The 16,884-nt window shown below is 38.1% G+C and overlaps 1 protein-coding gene across 1 annotated transcript in view; it reads right to left on the reverse strand.

The window, feature by feature from the left end:
• Nucleotides 1-16,884, reverse strand: part of Epsti1 (epithelial stromal interaction 1) — a 127,362-nt gene that overhangs the window by 100,067 nt on the left and 10,411 nt on the right. Inside the window, exon 3 of the mRNA XM_078015906.1 lies at nucleotides 10,072-10,133. The gene's annotated coding sequence lies outside the window, so the exon portion shown is untranslated. The remainder of the gene's footprint in view (nucleotides 1-10,071; nucleotides 10,134-16,884) is intronic.

The raw sequence follows: 16,884 nt of genomic DNA on the forward strand, positions 1-16,884 counted from the left end.
ATAGTTCAGTGGTTATCAGTCTTGATGAAGCTTTGGGATCATATGGGAGTGTTTTCAGCATCTTTGAGGCTTGAGTCTCACCCCAGGGTTTAGCTGGTCTGGGATGTAGCCCTGACTCTGGGAGTTTACAATATTCCCCTGAGGGATTCCATGTCAGTCAAGATTGAAAACCATCGCTGTGCCTGAAGAACACTATAGTTAGTAAGTCATCACTATCAGTACTTTTAGAGCAACTCTGCTTTTTGTTCAGAAAGACATTACAGCAAAGTTACTAAACTGGAACAGAAGGACAACTCGGGAGATTGAGAAATAGACAAAGTGTAGAAAGGAGGATTGAATGACTATTTTAAATTGATTTCTAGCAGATCATTGTTTGTCCCACTGAACCCAAGGCTGCAGTCACCCCCAAAGGAACAACAGAGAATTTCCATAAGGGAGTACCTCCAAACCATCTATATATGGAGCTAGTTGGGCTTTCAAAAGAAGCACTAAATACCACAATGACCAAGCATTTATTAGGGGAACTTATAGAATCCTACAGTGTATCCTCTGGACAGACAATGAGAAAAGAGATGTGTATGGTGAAGGGATTAGGATATGGACTTTATCTGAGGATTTAGCAAATCTGGCATATTTCTTTTAGTGTTTTAAACAACCACCTCAATACCTTTATCAGTGTCTGGAAATATTCAAGACCCTGGCTTAAGCTCAAGCCTTCAGGAAAACCCTGTATTGGCTGGGTGATAGCACAGTGAAGACACACTGATTTTCAGTCAGAATACAGAAAGAAAGCAGAGAGGATTGGGGGAACCCTGCTGTCACATCTCAAAACAGTACACTAAAACCACAAAGATGTGTGCAGGCAGAACACCAAGTTGGATGTCTGTTGTAGATTGTGTTATTGTAGGTGGTGTACAATATCATCAGTGTCACCAGCTGGTCTACAAGGAAAGGATAATGAAATATGTGTGCAGAGTGTACTAAAATGTAGGCCTATAGGAGTGAATGCTTGACATTTTTCAAAAGAATGTGAAAAAGTAAAAACATAAAAATTATTTATTGATGTGAAAACTTTCTAGCTTTAGGCAGTGCTTTCATAACTCCTTCAACATATTTCTGGTATGTTTGTTTGCCAAGAGTATAGTTCCATTTGAATTCCATGCAGCTGACCCTCCAAAGTTCACATTGTTCTTGTGGCCAGAAAACAAGGACATAGCATGGATGAAATGGGTTTTGTGGTGCAGTGTTGTGGAAAAATACAAGTATTTTGAAGAACAAATTCACATCGCCCTATAATGTAGGAAGTACAAGTAAAATGCTAGAAAAGTTGTACAGTTTGTACTGTGTCAGCCTTAACTAGTGGTTTTGGCTTTTAATTTAGATTAAGACCATCCGGCAGACTTTGTCTCCAAAACCTCACATATTCATGAAGAATCTGGCCACAAAAATAGGGTCAAGACCCAAACAAAAACACAATGTTTTCTGTTTTCTAGTTGTGCTTGTCAGCAATGCTTTTTCTGAGGCAAACCCCCCTGGATCATCATTCTGTTTTTCCTTTTTTAGGGTGTATTTAGTCCAAGAAGAACATGCTTCTGGATTATGGAATGCTAAGGTGGACTTTTAAACCCACCTAGGAAACAAATGGAGTAATTCAGTGTATCCTGTCATCAACGGCAAAAAGTTGATTGGGTCTTGGGTACCATCAAAAACCTGCACTTCAAACCAGATGTTTAATTCTGTCTGGAATGCTAAGCTGTGTTCTGAAGAGATAACTGACATCAGTATTTTTGTAATTTCAAACAAGAAATCCCCCATTTTGTCTCTTCTTAAAAGCTACATGAACCTAAACTCAGTTTCCTTCTCTGCAAAACCACTCTTACCCATTTACTTCTGTATGAGTTGGGGGTGAGATGTGATCATTCCATGTTGAAAATTACAAAATACTATTCAACTCAACTGTTGTTACTCAACAGCTGAAATTGCATACTGATCAATCTGAATATGTAATTAGTAACATAGCATGCATTAGTGAGAGTCTGAGGAAATCCCCAGAAGTAAAGGAGATCTTCATACAGAAGATTCTTGATCAAGTGGAAGAAATGAATTTAAGGACACATCAGGTATGAATAATACCAAGAGATTCATTATAAAGGGGAAAGTACACCCTCAAAAATGATAGTGCAGGTGATCAGAGAGAGAGAGAGGCACCTCATCTTGGTCTGGGGTTTTAACATTTATGGAGAGACAGTAATTGGGAGCTAAACTAGAGGTAGAGTAGGGTGAAGCCACAGAACTTCATTTTATTGCCCTTGCATGTTCTAATAATGCTATTTCCTACATCACATGTCTCATTGGCATCTTAAATCTCCCCCTGTGGTGTGTGTTTCACCATTGTAACCAGGCTAGTTTAATTTCTTGGTCACCCAGTCTCTAATGAACACACGTTCTCTAAAGGATTGGTTCCTCCAGATATATTTTGGTTATCTTGTGAATTTGTTGGTTTTCCATCAGCCAAACAACCAGCTGCAGACAAGGACATGGGCACAAGGACATAGCCTGAGTTGCTCCAAATTGATTGCTCTATATTTCAGTGTTTTGTGGGAATTTTTCTTTTGAGACTAGTGTTCTCTTGTATCCCCAAATTTCTATTTCAGTAACATTTTTAGAGATAAGGTTATGTTCTCAACAGGAGAGCCTAGAGATTAAAGAGAACTTTTGTATTTGTTGTCTTATTATTTATCCTGATATGAGCTGTAAAGATTGTTTTTTCTCAATTTTAATGATAATGAAATAGCTCAAAATTATTCTGTTATAATTTATATGCAAGCATGTGTTTATATACGTATTTACTGGATTACTTCTGTGAGTCAGACATTGTTAGGCATTTTTACCCATGTTGTGTCATTTCTAAATCCAGACATTGAATATAATTCACTAAACTCTCTACTGCTCTCTCTACCACCTATCTCTTTGTCTTATCATATTGGGCATTATAAAGGTGAGCAAAGAAGTGAGAATTAAGAGGTGTAGCAATATCATATATAAGGCTCCTATAGGTATGTAGATTAAAGATATGTGCACATAAAAATAAGAAAATATTTCTTGTAAGTTCATGGCACTACATTCTTACAAATTTCATATAGTTGATCTTGTAAAATTATGAAGTTCAGAAAATCATACACATAAGAAACTGAAGAGTTTATATTAGTTTCTCAGGGCTACCATAGCAAAGTACCAAAAACTGGATATCTTAAAACAACAGAAATTCTCTGACAGCTCTGGAGACTAGAATTTCAAAATCAAGGTGTTTGGTGGGGTTGGTTCCTTCTGGGGTGTCTAGATTCTGCTGTTCAACAGAAATCCTTTGGCATTCCTTGGCTACCAGCTGCATCACTACAATCTCTGCCTCTACCAATGCATGGCCTTCTTCCCTTTGTCTGTCTCTAAATCATTGTCTCCTTAGAAAAACACAAGTCAGATGGAAATTGAAGAGATTCAAGATGGGAAGTTTAGAGTGATTCTGCATAAGCAGTTGCCCCATTGCTTGAGATTCAAACAGCAGGAGTATTGCTTCTCAGCAAGGTGCTGAGAAACTTCTGGTAAAAAAAAAAAAAAAAAAACAAGTTCACAGAGTGGAGATTGCTGCTGAGCTAAACCTAGACAAGAGACTATGCACCTTGTTCCACACACAAATTAACCATGCTTAGGGCTGGGGATGTAGCTCAGTTGGTAGAGTGCTTGCCTTGCATGCACAAGGCCTTGGGTTCAATCTCCAGCACCACACACAAAAAAAATTAAATTAAATTAAAAAATTAACCATGCTCAAATGCTCAAACGTCAACAATACTTTAATACAACGAATAGAAGAAACAAAACCCCCCAAACTATCAGGCCCTAAGTAGGAAAAGCCGTATGTGGGGGGTGCTCCTCAGGACCCACTCATGGACATCTACACCTACACCAAAAACAGAGAATTAACATGAAGAATATGGATACTACACTGATAAAGTATCTCAATTTAGATCATTCCCATATCCTGCAGAAAATTTAGAATTGTTAAGAAGAGCAGTGACAGAGGGGGTACTCCACATATTCTGCTGTATACAACACAATTGCCAAATCTCTAAGATGGACCCCATGTTTTTGAGAACTACAAGGAAAGTGGAACCCTCAAGCCTTGAAACAATATAACACGATGGAAATACACTAACTCACCAAAAAGCATTGGCAAGTAAACTATACTACAAAGCCCACTTGGAAATATATTGAAAAATTCACAACCTGAGATCCAAGAATGCTTTGGCAAGAGAAGGATGAGCCCTAAAATTGCCCACACAAGAGTAAACAAAACATCCCAACACATGCATAAAACCCAACACAGGAATACAAGCAATATGTAAAAACAAGGTTACAAGATGCCTTTTAAAGTTCACTATTTTTATGTAAAAATGTGGATGTGTAACCGATGTGATTCTGCAATCTGTATTTGGGGTAAAAATGGGAGTTCATAACCCACTTGAATCTAATGTATGAAATATGATATGTCAAGAGCTTTGTAATGTTTTGAACAACCAATAAATAAATAAATAAATAAATAAATAAATAAATAAAATTTAAAAAAAAAAAGACAATAAAGTTCACTATTTACCAAAGGTACTGAAGTGGATGAAATTCCAGATAAAGAATTCAAAATAATGATTATAAAAATGATCAACAAATACCAAGAGAATGTAGAAAAACAAATGAATGAATTAAGGAAGTCAGTAGAGCGTATGAGTGAAAAATTCAGTAAAAAGATAGAGATATTAAAAAAGAGCCAAACAGAATTTTGGAAAAAAGACACAATATATCAAATAAAATGTTCAGTTAAAAGTCTCTCTAGGGCTGGGGTTGTGGCTCAGCAGTAGAGCTCTCGTCTAGCACGTGCAAGGCCCTGGGTTCGATCCTCAGCACCACATAAACATAAATAAAATAAAGGTATTGTGCACAACAAAAAAATTAAATTTTTTTTTAAAAGTCTCTCTAAACCAGGCATAGTGGCTGAGCCTGTAGTCCCAGCAACTCAGAAAGTTGAGATGGGAGGATTACAAGTTTGATTCCAGCCTCAGCAACTTAGCAAGGCCTTACGTAACTCAGTGAGACCCTGTCTCAAAATAAAAATGGCTGAGTAGATAGCTCAGTGGTAAAGCATCTCTGGGTTCAATTCCCAGTACCAAGAAGAAGAAGAACAAAAAGTATCTGTAATATTATATAACATGTTTAAGAGAGAATCTCAGAGCTGGAAGACAAAGTGACAAGCCTTGAACACTAATACAGTATTAAAGAAAATAAGTAACCATGACCAGAATATACAAGAACTTTGGGACAACATTAAGAAACCAAATTAAATACTCGGTGAGATTAAAGAAGGTTGTGAAATGCAGGCTTATGGCATGGAAAACCTCTTCAGGAAACAAGAACAGACAAATTTCCAAACTTTGGAAATGAGATGGATATCCAGATGCAGGATGCATTCAGAACCCCAAATAGACAGGATCTAATAAGAACCTATCCACAACACATTTCAATTAAAATGTCTAGCATGCAGAACGAGGATATAATTTTTAAAACTTCAGGCAAAAAAAGGTCACATTTAGAGACAAGGCAATCAGAAATACTACCAATTTCTCAGCACAAACTCAAAAATCCAGGAGAGCTTAGAACACATCACTCCAAAAAATAAAAGAAAATAATTATCAACCAAGATTGCTATATCCAGAAAAACCATCCTTCAGAACTGGAAAGAAAATAAAAACCTTTCAACACATGTAGAAACTAACAGAAATAATGACTAGAAAAAACACTTAAAGGAATACAGATGAACCCCAAAACCCATAGCCCAAAAATGGACAAATCTTATTTGAAGCAAAGCAAATGAGGAACAGTGTCAAATTAAACATTAGAAATACATTAAAAGGGCAGAAATTAATAATCATCTCACTATAATAGTATTGAATATAAATGGTCTCAACTCTCCAATTAAAGGCATTAGCTGGCCATATGTATTTAAAAATAAGACCCAATCATATATTGTTTGTGAGAGCCCCCAAACAAGTAGGTGATTTCAAAACACCTCTTTAACCAATATAGACATAAGTCATCCAAACATAAACTCAGTAGACACTTCAGATCTAAAATGGGGTTAGCAGACATCTATAGAATATTTCATCCAATAACAGTCAAATTCACTTTTGTCTCAGCTGCTCAAGGAATGATCTCTAAAATAGACCACGTTTTAGGTCACAAAGCAACTCTTAGCAAATACAAAAAATTGGTACAATTCCTTTCATCTTGTCTCATCATAATGGAATAAAATTAGAAATCAACACATAAAAAAACTGAAATTATGTAAACATATGGAAATTTAACAATACACTTAGAATAATGAATAGAAGAAATCAGAGGAAAACTTTAAGATGCTTAGAATAGTGCTACAACATATCAGAACATCTGGTACACTATGAAAACATTTCTAAGAGGAAAGCTTATCACTAAGAGTGCCTAAATAAGATAATCACAAATAAATAAATTAGTGATGCATCTCAAGGCACTAGAAAAGCAAGAAAATCCCAAAATCAGAAGAAAGGATGCTATAATTAAGATCAGTGACAAAATCAATGAAATAGAGAATTAAAAAAATACAAAAGATCAAAAATGAAACAGGGGTCGGGAAGTTGGTAGAGTGCTTGCCTTGCATGCACAAGGCCCTGGCTTCAATCCTCAGCACCACAAAAAAAAAAAAAAAAAAAAGAAAAAGAAAAAAGAAAAAAGAAACAAGATTGATAGACCCTTACCTAACCAAAAAAAAATTTTAAAAGAAGACCCAAATTAATAAAATTAGAAATGAAAAAGGAGAAATCATTACAGACATCACAGAAATCCAGAGGGTCATTAGAGACTATTTTGAAAACTTATAGTGTAACAAATTGGTAAACCCCATAACAAATGGATACATTTCTAGACACATGTGACCTGTTAAAGCAAATGGACACAGAAAACCTAAACAGGTGAATAAATAGCAGTAAGACAGAAGCATTAATCAAAAATAAATAATAAACTGCCAACAAATAAAAGCCCAGGACCAGATGAATTCTGAGCCGAATAGAACTTTAAAGAATAACTAATACCAATGCTCCTCAAATTATACTGTGAAATAAAGGCAGAACACTACCTGAGTCACTCCATGAAGCCAATAGCGTCCTGAAATCAAACTAGATAAGGACACATCAAGGAAAGAAAACTAAAGACAAATATCCCTGTTGAACTTAAATGCAAAAATCCTTCATAAAATATTAGCAAATCATATTCAACAACATATTGAGAAGATTTTACATCATGACAAATTTGGTTTCATTTCAGGGTTTCAAGGATGGTTAAATACAATGCAAATCAATAAATGTAAAATTCAATATATAAATAGAACTAATAACAAAATCACAAAGTCATCTCAATAGATTCAGAGAAAGACTTTGATGAAATTCATTACCCTTTCATGATAAAAACATTTAAGAAACATGGACAAAAAGCTCTGTTGGTAGAGTGCTTGCCTTGCATGCACAAGGCCCTAGCTTCAATCCTCAGCACCACAAAAAAAAAAAAAAAAAAATCAATGAAACAAAGAATTAGTTCTTTGAAAATATAAACAAAAACAAGATTGATAGACCCTCAACCTCAAAAGGATATATCTGACAAACTCAAAACCAACATCATAGTTCATAGGGAAAAACTGAAAGCAATTCCCTTAAAATCCAACACAAGTAAAGGATGTCCACTCTCACCACTCCTATTCAATATAGTACTAGAAATTTTAGCCAGAAAAATTAAGCAAAAGAACAAAATAAAAAGGATAAAATTAGGAAAGTAAAAAAAGTCAAATTATTACTGTTTGCAGATGATATGATCCTATTCTTAAAAGATCCAACGAGCTCCACCAGAAGACTGCTTCAGCTAATAAACAAATTCAGCAAAGTAGCAGGTTACAGCATGGCTCAGTGGCAATGCCTGTAATCACAGCAATTCAAGAATTATGTCATTTGAAGAAAAATGCATGGAACTTGAGAACATTATGTTAAGTGAAATAAGCCATACACAGAAAATCAAGGGTTGTGTATTTTCTCTCAATGTGGAAGCTAGAGAGGAAAAAGGAAAAGAAAGTAGGTGGTGGACCTCATAAATATGGAAGAGAAATCAGTGCAGTAGAGGACCAGCAGGAAGGAAATGGAGAGAGAAAAGGGAAATACTGGGGAGTGATATTGGCCAAATTATATTGTTGATTGTGTGCATGTATGAATATGGAAAAACAAACCCCACCATTATTTATAATTACACTGCACCAATAAAAAAATGCAAAAATAAGTAAAAGGATAGAAAAAGTAAAAAAAAAAAAAAAAAGCACATAGGTTATCTAATATTGATTTCACCCTCCATTTGACCTCAGCTCAACTTGATTATATCTGCTAAGGCACCATTTCCTCCCCATCCCCACCCAGTGGTCCCATTTCTAACCAGGCACTATGGCACAGCCTGTAATCTCAGCTATTCAGGAGACTGAAGCAGCAGGAAGATGCAAGTTTGAAGCCAGCCTGAGCAAGTTAACAAGACTCTGTCTCAAAATTTAAAAAAAAAAAAAAAAAAAATGGCTGCTGATGTAGCCCAGTGGTATGGCATGCCTGAGTTTACTTCCTGGTACCATAGAAACAAAACAAACAAATAACCTGTCCTTCACAGGGACCAACGTTAGATCTTCAACATATCTTTAGGGAAGGCACAATTCAACCCACAGAAGATATTCATTATAAAAAAATATATATATTGGAGTATAAGTTGTAGACACCTTGCCCATTACTCCTAAATACTTCAGTGTATAATTTCTAAAAATCAGGACACCCTTCTACATAGCCACCATAAACCAAAAAAAGAATCAACATTGATACATATTACCATCTAACCCATGGGTTCCATTCAAATGTTGCAAATTGTCCTAATAAATCCTTTATAATAAAAAAAAAGCATAGTCTTCCTTTTTTCACCTATCATAAATGTTCTAATACCAAATCTAGGACTATTTGGTTGTTGTGTCTCTTTGATTTTTTTTCATCTGGAAGAGTCCCCAGTTTTCTCTTGTCTCTAATGATTTTGATGTTTTTTGAAGAGTACAGTCTAGTAACTTTGCAGAGTGTCCTTTACTTTGGGTTTGTCTGATGTTTCCTCAAGACTCAAATAAAGTGATGCATTTTTGCAGGAATTCCACAGAAGAGATGCAGTGTTTTTTTTTCTGTACATCACATCAGGAAACTCACGATGCTGTTTTGTCCCATTATTGGCTGTGTTGGCTATCATTGCTTGGCTAAGATGGTACATGATGGGTTTCTTCACTGTGTGGTTACTGAATAATTAATAAGCCGTTGATATCCAATTTGTGGATAGATGCTTTGAGGCTATGTAAATACCCAGCTCCTCATCAAACTTTTACCCACTGGTTTTAGCATCTATGGATGTCGTGAGCCTGAATCATTTATGAATATGAAACTGTAATTTCTAACTCTATCATTCCTTGTACACCTATTAACTGGAATTCTGCTAAAAGGAAGAGATTTCCATTCCCTTGTGTATGAATTTATACAAATAGGGATTCATGAATATTTATTTTATTCAATGGGTTATAATCCATCACTAACATTATTTATTTATTTATTTATTTATATTTTTTTGTAACAGGGATTAAAACCAGGGGCACTTAACCACTGAGCCACATTCCCAGCCCTTTTTTATTTTTTATTTTGAGAAAGGGTCTCCCTAAGTTGCTTAGGCCTCAAACTTGTGATTCTTCTGCCTCAACCTTCTGAGTTGCTGGGTCACAGGCATGTACTACTACCCCTATGAACATTATTTATTTTGATGATCACATTTGGCCTGTGAAAGTCCTCTCATGCAGTCCCTCATATCCTTTTTACATGTCCTTACCATTCTTTGAAGACTTTCTTACTTTCTGGTACAAGAAGATATTTCAGACTTACCTTATATTTTCCTCACCTCAGACACGAAATTATCCATTTCTCCAAAGAACCGTGTTTTCTTTTATTAAACAACAATATCTGGAAAACAAGATTTGGAAGCAAGGTATATTCATTTGTACTGGGATGTATCTATTTTTTTCTGGGGCTTTTCAGAAGACAAACCTAGGAAATATGTATTATGTATAAACACATTCATGTATGATACATATGCTCTAATATGTATCCATGTAAATATTGATCCATAAATCATAAGCATAATATGGTAGACATAATTCTAAAGGTGGCCTCCATAAAATTCTCGTTTCCTGGTTATTCAATCTAGCATTAAATACTACTGCAAAGGCATTTTGCAAATATAATTAAACCCTAAAGTCATTTGAATTTAAGATTATTTGGTAGGCCGAACTTATTTAGGACCTTTTAAAACACAGAGTCTCTCCAGCTGAGAGTGTCATTGAAAGAGGTCTGAAAAGATTCCAAAGAGGGGGACCTCAACTCAGGATGAAAGGGTCCTTGACAAGCAATGCAAAAAGGAATTTCAACATGTGAAAATTAGAGGCACAAGAATGAGATTTACTCAGGAAAGCAAAGAGCACGCATTCAAGGGAGAATGCGGTCTATCTCAAGCACTTTTGGCATCTCAGGCTCTTCTTTCAAAGGAAATTTCGTGAGGAGTGGGCATGGAAAGGTATGTGGGGATGATATCAGGCTGGTGATCACAAGATGGTTTATGGCTGTCTGGCAGTTCTCAGTATCCTTAAGTTGACATGTTCTCCATTATTTTATCAATGGATAACATTGGGGAAATTCTCTATATTTTAATTTTTGTATCTTCTTTCACTTCACCTGTTCTAAAAATACATGTTCTAGAGGGCTAATTACCAGTACTCAGAGCAATTTTCATAAGTGGGTGAATTTCCAGTAACTTAAAGATTGTGAATGAAGATTTGTAGATTTCTCAGATATTTGGGATTGACAGGCCTAAAAGTGTTGGTATGAGGAATGACAGGTCTGCAAGGAAAACTGGCTTGGGGAGAAGCGGTATGAGGAACTTTAGCACAGGTTTTCAGATTATAGTCTCCTTTTTCTTCCTTCTGTTTCTCTCTCTCTCTCTCTCTCTCTCTCTCTCTCTCTCTCTCTCTCTCTCTCTCTGTGTGTGTGTGTGTGAATGATCATTGAGTTTTTTGTATACTACCTCAGGAAGAGAAGGGAAGTCATAGAGATTTGACACATAAGTGGTTTGACAATTTGCTGCTGGCTTAAAAATGGGCAGGAGCAATGTGACAAGGAAAGCAAATGGTCACAAGGAACTTAAAATGTTCCCAACTGATAGCCAAAAAGAAAACAGGAGACTGAGTCCTACAACCCTGAGAAACTGAATTTTGCCAACAACCTGGATGAACTTGGAGGAGGTTTCCACCCCCTGCTCTGAGGCTCCAGTCAAGAGACCATCCTGACAGGCACCTTGATTTTGCCCCCCTTGAATTTTGGACCTGTAAAACTATGAGCTAATAAATGGGTGTTTTTTTAAGCCACTAAATCTTACTTTGTTATGGCAGCAATAGAAAATTAATAAACATTGATAAAATTATATTGGAATTTGGAATTTCCTGAGTGATATGAGAGGAGCATCTTTTATTATTCTTAATAAGCCCCTTTCAGGCATACCTGAGTTTATGCTGAAGAGGTGTTCTTGGAGAATAGGGACTGGTTGCTGGAGGAACCAATTGATTGTGATTAGGGGATTTGAATTTGCAGCCCCATTTCCTGACCTCTAGGAGAGGAGAGAAGAGGAGATGAAGATGGAGTTCATTGCCAAGGGCCAATGATTTAATCAACCATGCCTATGCAATGAAACTGCCACAAAAACCCTAACCGTGCAGTTTGGAGAACTTCAAGGCTGGTGTATACAATGAAGTTCTCGGTGCACCCCAATTGCTATCTCTTTCCCTGTGCAGCATCTCTTCCATTTGGCTCTCCCTGAGTTGTCCTTTATGACAAACTAGGAATAGTAAAAAGTTTCACTGATTTTTGTGTGTCATTATAGCAAATTATTAAACCTGAAGAGGGGGTCAGGGAAACCCCTGATTTATAGCCAGTCAACCAAAAGAACAGGTGAAAACCCAAAACTTGCAATTGAGATCTGAACTGGCCACATCTTGTGGGGTTAAACTCTTAACCTGTGGGGTCTGTGCTAATTCTGATTAGTATCCGAATTGAATTGTAAGACACAGTTAGTGTCTGGCGAGTTGGAGAATCAGCTGGTATGAGAGAAACTCTCACACATATGGTGTCCGAGGTGTTGTATGTTAGAGAGAGAACATTTTTCCTTTTACAATCCTTGTGTTTAATCAGAAACATATTTCCCACCCATTTCTTCTCCTTTTAGGTGAGAGAAAAGGAAAAGGCTGGATTTGGGAAAATGTAAAACATATTACATTTTAATTATAATAGACAAAATATACAAAGAACTTGTTTTGCAGTCTAGGAGAAAAAAACCTCCTCCCTCAACTGTAAATTTGGCCGAGAGACAAGGACAAAATAATTATATATTCACCTCTGTCTTTCAATGAAGATAGAAATAGCTTTCCATTTCAAATTTGTTTTGTTTTGTACCGCATGTGGGTTAATTAGATAAAACCATGTCATGTGCCAGATTCAATCAGCCTGAAAATAATCAGAAAACCAGGTTTGGCATTGTTTGTGCTGTTTTGGCTCCAATAGACAAAAGCACAAAATGCAAATTGGCTTCAGAAAACAACATACGTGTATCGGTGCCAGCTCTTCTTTCATGGGATTATCTCTAGCTGGCACCTGAGCAGCAGATGCTGCTCTGGGTGACCATTACACAAATCTACATGATGTAGATGCCCATTTCCCCCCATTAGACAGTGGACACCTCCATGAAGGGCACTTGTTTTATTGCCTTTGACACAGGCTAAAACTAGCTTGACAGTGGCTGTCAGTCAACTGAAATTACATGTGGAAGTTCTAAAATGAATGCACATTTTTGTTTGCTTTATACCCTCATGCCTTCCATTAGGTTCATTTCTTATTGTTTTCATTGCCTGTAAAATTAAAAATAAATCCCTGAAACCACCTCTCAACTCTCTGTCCTTGTTATAGGTAGTTCAGAGAAATATGAAAGGAAAAAGGCAGGAAGTTTACCATCTTTGTACTTTAATGTGGTACCAGTAGTGTCCTAATGAATAAACTAGCTCATATTTTAGCAAATACCCAAGTAATCATAAGGCAAAAAATAGTTGTTTTTAAAAAATCTAATGAATGATGATAAAATCCAGATGAGTTAGTTTTTTCTTTTCTTTTTGTTATATAAACTGTCTGACTTCAATACACAGAGGACTAAGACTACATATATTTCATGTACTTTTTTTTAAAGACTATTTCCTGGAATATTCTAGAATGGGAATGGGTGGTGATCCTTATCTCTCAGTATGACTGAAATGCCTCTTTTTTTTTTTTGTTTAAAGAGAGAGTGAGAGAGGAGAGATAGAGAGAGAATATTTTAATATTTATTTATTTTTAGTTGGCGGACACAACATCTTTGTTGGTATGTGGTGCTGAGGATCGAACCCGGGCCGCACGCATGCCAGGCGAGCGCGCTACCGCTTGAGCCACATCCCCAGCCCCTGAAATGCCTCTTGTTCAGATCTCCAGTGACAACCTAGTTGATAAATCTAATGGGAAAATTTTATCCTGATCTTACTTGATTCCCTTGTGGATGCACGAGGCTTGTTACTATTGCATCCTTTTTGAAACTTGCTTGGTTTCTGTGACACCCAAAAAACCCAGCTTATTTTATTTCTCTGGCTTCTTATTTGTAGTTTCTGTTGTCCTGACCCCCACTGTTTACTCATTTAGTCTTGGGGTCCTGGGGTCCATATGATCTGTTCCTCACTGTTTTAGGATTAGACTATATTTGTTGTTACAAGCTCAATAGTCACCAGTGGAAGACCTCTAAGAATCAGTTTGGAATCTTCTCTTTTCCTTATCTTCCTAGTTCCTAGTGCCCAATCCTGTCTTCTTAATGCCACCTGTGTGGGGGTGGGGGTGGGGGGGTGGGGGCAGTACTGGGTATTGAACCCAGAGGTGCTTTACCACTGGGCTACATCTCCAGTCCTCTTTATTTTTTATGTTGCTTAGGACCTTGCTGAGGCTAGCCTCAAACTTGTAATCCTCCTGCCTCATCCTTCCAAGCCATTATATAGGTGTGCACCACCGCACCCAGCTTGATGCCATCAAGTTCACCTATGTTGGTCAGCTTTCTATCACTATGACAAAATAATTGATAGAATCAACTTAAAAGGAAGAAAAGTTGAGTTTGGCTCATGTTTTCATAGGTTTTGATTCAAGGTTGCTTTGTGCCTATGGTAGCATGGTATATCAAGGCAGTATTGCAGAGTGGAAGAAATTGTTCACCTCACTGCAGCCTAGAAGCAAAGAAAGAAAGGAGGATGGGTCAGGGTCTCCATGTCTCCTTTGGAAGCATCTCCCAGTAAGTGTACTTCCTTCCACTAGGCCCCCACTCTTAAAGGTTCCACCATCTCCTGATAATACTATGGACTGGGGACAGATTTTCAACACATTGGTCTTGGGGGGACATTTAAGACCTAAACTATAGAATCTACTTGCATCACTTAGCACACTTTGGTTGCAAATACAGAAAACACAATTAACATGTGACTTAAAAATAAGGTAAGAGTTTCTCAGCAGTTATTGGCATTTCAAAAGGCCCCAAGGGATTTTTCCTGGTTAAAATGAGATGTGTGGTATAATCATCTACAGCTGGGTGTGAACTTCATTTAGATCTGAACATGAGCAACTTCTCTATTCACAAGTTTTTGTAGCAATCAAGGTAATTGGGATATGAACTGGGTATTAGATGATACAACAGGTTATCAATGACTTAGTTAAGTGTAACAGTGGGTATGATAAATGTCCATATGTAGCAGGAAATGTCTTTAAATTACTTTGTTAGGAAAAAGAAAATAGATGAAGCATTGTGGTATATAAAATCTACAACTGATGAATCTGGATTTTGGGGATGTAAAGATTCATTATGTTATGGGGGGATCCAAGATGGTGGGCCAGAGGGCGGCAGCATTCTGTGTAGCTCCATGACCCAGGTCTCAACTAGTAGGAATACTGCTTCTCTGAGAGTGATAGAGGATCCCTATGCAGTTACTGTCATGCAGAAATCACCAGCGCTATGGCCATGTGCAGGGCTCCAGGCCTCAGCATTAGAGCAGGACTCCTGGCTCCTGACACCCAACTCCTGACTACTAGCCCACACAGGGCTCACGAGCCCCTTAGCAGGCTCACTGCATCATCACTGGCACAGAACTCCCAGACACGGCTCTGCTCCCATGCAGAGCACTCAGCTGCTACCCACCCACAGGAACTCCGGCCACCACTCCCCTGTGGACTCCCATCTACCAACGTGGTGCTTCCCAGTTGCTTCCATCTTGCAACTTGGCAGCTACAGCCATAGTCCCCTATGTGTGGTAGTCTGCCTGCACCTGGGGACATCCCCACAGGCACTGAAGACAGCCAAAAACCACCATATTGCATGCCACAGAGCTCATCTCTGAACCTATTGTACAACAACATCGCCCCGCTCCCCCACCCAATCTGACACCCTGGCACGGGAAGCACCACGCCTCCATCTTGGGACATCTTCCTTGCCATCTTTGGTGGAGGTAGCTTCCAGATTGGAACTCCAGCTGACCAGGTACTTGTTTCCAACTCCACCTTTTCCCCAGTGGCTGGTAATCCTACACAGTAACTGCCCAACACAAAACAGCCCTCAGTGAAGTGGGTTTGCAGTGTGATCAGGGCACCGCCCACGGGAGGCCCTGTGAGAGAGTTCCCTTAATTGGGAACTAGTAAGGGAAAGGGAGAGGGTTCAACAGATTGGAGACTAACAGAGAGACCAGGAATTGGGAAATCTTCAGGCAAGAAAGGGAGATAGGACTGGGAGATTAAGTCAATCAAGGGGACCCAAAAAGAGACTCTTGAGGTGCAGTCTCCCTGCAGGGACTGGTGGGTGCCAGCTTCACTTCCAGGAGCCTAGCACCAAGACCAGCCTTCCCACCCTGATTATCATCACCATCCTGAGGGCAAAGATACCAGCTAACAATAACAACCCCACCTGTTGGATGAGAAGGGAAGTAAGAAAGATACTGATCTCCAACCAAAACAATTAACAATCCTATTTCTTCCTTTTTTTTTTCTTTTTCTTCTCTCCTAATATTCTCCTGCCCTTACATCCCCCAACATATGTGAAACCAAGTCCTTTGCATAAGTTAGGATTTTGAGGCAGGGACATCTGAATAGTATGTTATAGTTGTGTTGTATATGCCTTTCCCCCACCTCCAATTTTTAGTATTTTAGCATTCTTTATTTTCCTTAATACATATGTGTGTTTGTTTTATGTACTCTAGTGTCTTCCTGCTGAGAGCTATTAGCCAAGTAGGTATGACAATTTCCTTGTCAGCATACCCCATGTTGCTTAGAGGAAGGACTTGCCTTGGATTTGCAGTGACATTGCATGTATGTTTGAGAAAAGTGACCCTGCTCAAGGACCAGGGTGGATCCGGGTTTAGGGAGGATCCTAATGGATTAGGGCGGATCCAGGTTTAGGCTGTATCCTGCTGGGAATAGGGAGTATCCTGCTGCCTCAGGCACGCCTGCTCCTTGAGTTCCGGTTGAGTTCTCTTGTGGGATTCAAAAAGTATTTGGGATTCGGAGCCTGGTGGAACGTGAATTTTGCCCAGAACTTGGATTTCCCCAGAGCGTGTTTGTAGAG

This window comes from Ictidomys tridecemlineatus, chromosome 6 (genome assembly GCF_052094955.1).
Source record: "Ictidomys tridecemlineatus isolate mIctTri1 chromosome 6, mIctTri1.hap1, whole genome shotgun sequence".
Classification (NCBI taxonomy): domain Eukaryota; kingdom Metazoa; phylum Chordata; class Mammalia; order Rodentia; family Sciuridae; genus Ictidomys; species Ictidomys tridecemlineatus.